Source organism: Sorex araneus, chromosome 2 (genome assembly GCF_027595985.1).
Source record: "Sorex araneus isolate mSorAra2 chromosome 2, mSorAra2.pri, whole genome shotgun sequence".
NCBI lineage: Eukaryota > Metazoa > Chordata > Mammalia > Eulipotyphla > Soricidae > Sorex > Sorex araneus.
Window position 1 is genome coordinate 177,574,523 of NC_073303.1, and position 4,881 is coordinate 177,579,403.

The following is a 4,881-nucleotide window of genomic DNA, read 5'->3' on the forward strand; positions in this document are numbered from 1 at the left end:
GGTAGGGTTCTCCAAAAGTCAATGCGGTATTATACTCTACACTTATACCTGTGCATGCCTATGTATATATGAACAAATATATATATTTAAGTATATAAAAACATTAAAAATATTAAAAGTTAACAAGCTGTGTCCCTTTTCTTATAATTTTTTAAAAAGCCAAGGTTAGAAAGCTTTGTCCCTTGTCCCATAGAAACTTTCTTTTTCCCAGGGGAGAGTGCAAATATTGTCTCCTACTACCACAGTAGAGGTATGCAGCCAAGCAACCCACATTCCCAGAAATCTCAGGGGACAGCATATCCGGAATGCAATGGATAACACTTGCCCTGGCATAACCACCTTTGTGATCAAGGTGTCTCCCCTGCTAGGTAAGTAGAGAACCTTATTATTCAGCTCTAAATAAATAAATACAAAAGCCAACCTATACCACGATTGATGAGTGCTACCTGGAAGATGTTACCTCCATGAATTTATTTCCATCACACACAGCGTATTTATGGAAGCTTAAAACTGGTCACTTAGAGATCTCTGAAGTGTGTGAGCGTAAATTGAGAACCTAGAGTAGATGAGCGATTCAAAGAAAAAGAAATAGAAAAGTGAGGGGTCATTTTTCTTCCAGAACTTCACCATGTAGCATTGGTAACTGTATCAACTGATGAAAAGTTTGGGCACTTTTAGGATATTCTGATACATAGCAAAGGAGAGAAAAGCTTTAATATAAGTATATTGCCTACATGTATCATGTCCTCCATTCCCCCAAATTAGGTGCATTCAAGGAACATTAATTAATTAATTAATTAATTAATCATTTACCTTTTCAGTGTTCGGGGTGGGACCATACCTGGAGAGGTCAGAAACTACTCCTAACTCTGTTCTCAGGATCACTCCCAGTGGTATTTTAGTGACCATATGAGATGCCAGAATAGAATTAAGTTTGGCTAGATTCAAATCAAGCAGCTTAACCACTATACTATCTTTTTAGCCCCTAAAAGGATTATTTAAAATTGTCAAAAATAAATGAAAGGACAAAGGACAAGCTAAAATTAATTTAGTTTACATATATATGTTATTTGTGGGTTTTTTAATTGAAGTGACATTGACTTATGACGTTGTATATGATTCATGCATATAAAGTAACATTTTAATACTAAACACTTCCAACTTAAAGTCTAGTTTTCATCTTTTACCATACAATTCACAATAATTCACATTTACTTGTTTATCCACTTATTCTTTTAGGCAACCACTATAACTTTTCTTGTAGTCTAGCCATTTGTTTTTGTTTAATTTTGTTTGTTCATTTGTTCAGTTCTTTATTTTTTATTTTTAATAAAACAATTCACAATATTTGATTATATTTAATATTCAAACACCAATTCCACCACCATTACACCTCCTCACCACCATATTTCAACTTCAAATCCCAAGCACTGACCCCAAGGCAGAACTGAAATTATTTATTTTATATTGCTTGTTATGAATAATCCACAAAAAATGAGACAAAAAAGGTTTCTTAGAGGAAAGTGTGTGAAGATTGTTGTATTTCACCCAGGAGGCAGTAAGCCTGTCTGTAAGAGATTAAAGGTTGAATCTTGTTTGCTTAAATCTATATTTGTACAAATATATTTATCTCTGAGATTGGTTGCCTTCTACTTTAAACTTCATCAAATGTGGGTTGGTGCTTTGAGTATATCAGTGGTGTAAAGTATGAGATGTCCAGGAATAGACTGATTCATGAGTAAGGTTCGCCTGTGTGTGGAGCAGCCATGAGCATGGCAGTGGTTGAGTTGTGGAGGTTTTCAGCTGTCAGGGCTGGCTCCACTGCGGTGGGGAGGGGCCTCACCTGCCCCTATACAGGGTGCCCTGAATGAAATAGCCTGGCACTGGGTCTAGCAGCATGGCTTTGGTGCCCCGTTCAATTCTTTAAATGCCAAAAAAATCGAGTGAAATACTTTGATGCTTTTCTTTTTCCATTTGACATACACCTTTATATATATATATATATATATATATATATAATTATATATACTTAGGTCCAGGGCTGGAGCAATAGCACAGTGGTTGGGTGTTCGCCTTTCACACGGCCAACCCGAGTTCGATTTCTCCACCCCTCTCGGAGAGCCCGGCAAGCTACCGAGAGTATGGAGCCCGCACAGCAGAGCCTGGCAAGCTACCCGTGCGTATTAGATATGCCAAAAACAGTAACAATAAGTCTCTCAATGAGAAACATTACTGGTGCCTGCTCGAACAAATCGATGAGCAACGGGATGACAATGAAGTGACAGTGACAGATACTTGGGTCCATCTATGTTATTAAAAATAATCAAATATTTGCTTGTGAAAGGGTGAGTTCAATATCTGGAAATACATGTTTTCTAGGCTCATTAGAATACACCTCTTGAGCAATGATCCAGGAGTAGCCCCTGAATAATGCCCAAATAATAAATAAAAACATTTTTTGGACTAGTTGGTATCATATCATAATGAAAAGTATACAAATGTGACAAACACTTTGCCTTGGATTACAAAACTGATTAGCAGTAAGTGTAGGTAAAAATTAGGGGACTTGCAGTTACATGGAAGTGATATAGGGAAAGTGGTGGTGTATCTTACACACTTCAGTAATGGTGGGGTACAGTAACTTTGTATATCACTACCATAAACGTTAATACTGTTGGAACCATGTTCCTGAAACTAGAATCAAAACTTATCTTTTTTTTAACATATGGATTTGTAGAATAAAGTGGGATGTGAAACTCATATCTTAGATAAATGAGATATTAAATCAGAATGTTAGACTTTAAATGTTAGTGTGGGCTATGAAAAGAACCAAAATCATGGAAATGGAGGAATTACTTTAAAAAAGAGTATTCTACAGAGATGAAGAAAGGAAGTTTTGGAGCAAAAGAAATACCAAGTGCAAATCAGAATAAAATTTGCATATGCAACATTAGAGAGAGCATTGCAAAATTGTAGAATAATATTGAATAGAGGGTATAAAAAGCTTCCACAGAATAAAAGTAGGCTACTTTAAAAAGCAAAGAATTTTATTAATATAGTTGCATATTATATTTAGAACATAATATATAGTTCAATGGCAACACTATATTTTAGAAGTCTTTTAGAAGTCAGTAGAACAGAGCTATCAGTATTGAGAGAATTTTTTTTTCTGCTTTTTGGGTCATACCCAGCATTGCGCAGGGGTTACTCCTGGCTCATGCACTCAGGAATTACTCCTGGTGATGCTCAGGGGACCATATGGGATGCTGGGAATCAAAACCAGGTCGGCCACGTGCAAGGCAATGCCCTACCTGCTGTACTATCACTCCAGCCTCGAAAGAAATTATTTTGAATCTAAAGTAATGCATCTGTGCAAGCATTTTATAATTTATCAAGAAATATTAAAAATAATTTTAGATTTATAAGGAATCAAAATATTCATTGCCTTTGAATACACAAAACTGATGCTCTCAGAGGGCGAGCATCCCTCTGAGAGCATCCTTCTGAGAGCATCTGCAGGGGAAACAGAATGGCCCAGTCACCCGGCACACATTCACCACTGACAGGGACAGTGACCAAGAGAAATATGGGGTTACTGCACTGTCAGCATCCAAAGAAATGAGTTTGTAGGAACCAAAGTAAATGACCAAAAAGGGCTAGAGAAAGAAGGATCTGAAGGACAATGGAAACTGGGAAATGCTCCTGCCGAAGTTGATGAAGAAGGAAAAGACATCAACCCTCATATTCCTCAGTACATATCTTCAGTGCTATGGTACATTGATCCATCCAAAATACCTACTTTAAAGCGCCAGAGACCACAGCCAGAGAAACAGAAGCAGTATAGGTCATCTGGAGAATGGTACAAGAGGGGTGTAAAAGAGAATTCCATAACTACCAAATACCACAAGGGAGCGTGTGAGAACTGTGGGGCCATCACACACACACACACACACACAACACACACACACACACACACACACACACACACACACACACAAGGACCAGTTGGAGAGACTGAGGTGAGTCAGAGTAAAATTTACAGGGACTAATCTAGATCCAGATGAACATATTCAACCTCAGTTGATGTTTGATTATGATGGAAAGCGGGATTGGTAGAATTGCTACAATCCAGAGAAACACGTGAAAATTGTAGAAGAATATGCCAAAGTGGGTCTAGCAAAGTGAACACTCAAAGTCCAAAAACCTCAAGAAGAATTAGCCTCGGGAAAATTAGTGGAACAGACTAATTCTCCAAAACACCAGTGGGGAGAAGAGGAACCAAATTCTCAGGAGGAAAAGAATCATAACATTGAAGATGAGGAGGAAGATAAATATGCAGATGACATTGACATGCCTGGACAGAACTTTGATTTCAAGAGATGGCTCACTGCCTGGAATCTCAGGGTTTGAGAAGATATGGCAAAAATATTTGCGGAAATTAGATCCAAATTCTGCCTACTATAATCCCAAAACCAGAGCAATGAGAGAGAATCCCTATTCCAATGCAGGAAGGAATCTGAGAGCTTGCTTTTAAGTCTCTGGATGTTGGCCGTTGATGGGATTACACACACCTGGGTTCCTCTGCCAGTACCTTCATGCATGAGGCCTGTCCGAACGTGTGGAGAGGGGCCTCAAGCATGGCTGTGGCTAGGTTCCGGTGGTTTTCGGCTGCCGGGAGCTCTGCTCAGGGCAGAGAGGGAAGCTGGAGCCCATCCTCTCCGAGGGGCCCCAGGGAAGACAGCCAGGCGTGCGGGAAAGAGATTCTCTGCCGAATTGCACATAGTACAGCTTAAATTTTTTTCTTCTGGTACAATCACTCTATCTAGTTATGGAGACATATGCAAATGAACACCAAATTGAAAATAGATTTTATTGAATTTC

At 38.6% G+C, this 4,881-nt stretch overlaps 1 non-coding gene across 1 annotated transcript; it reads right to left on the minus strand.

The window, feature by feature from the left end:
• Positions 1–208: 208 nt before the first annotated feature.
• LOC129402652 (U1 spliceosomal RNA) lies at positions 209–376 on the minus strand. The gene has a single exon (XR_008628758.1). It is a non-coding gene; the product is annotated as a U1 spliceosomal RNA (small nuclear RNA).
• Between the last annotated feature and the right edge of the window lie 4,505 nt (positions 377–4,881).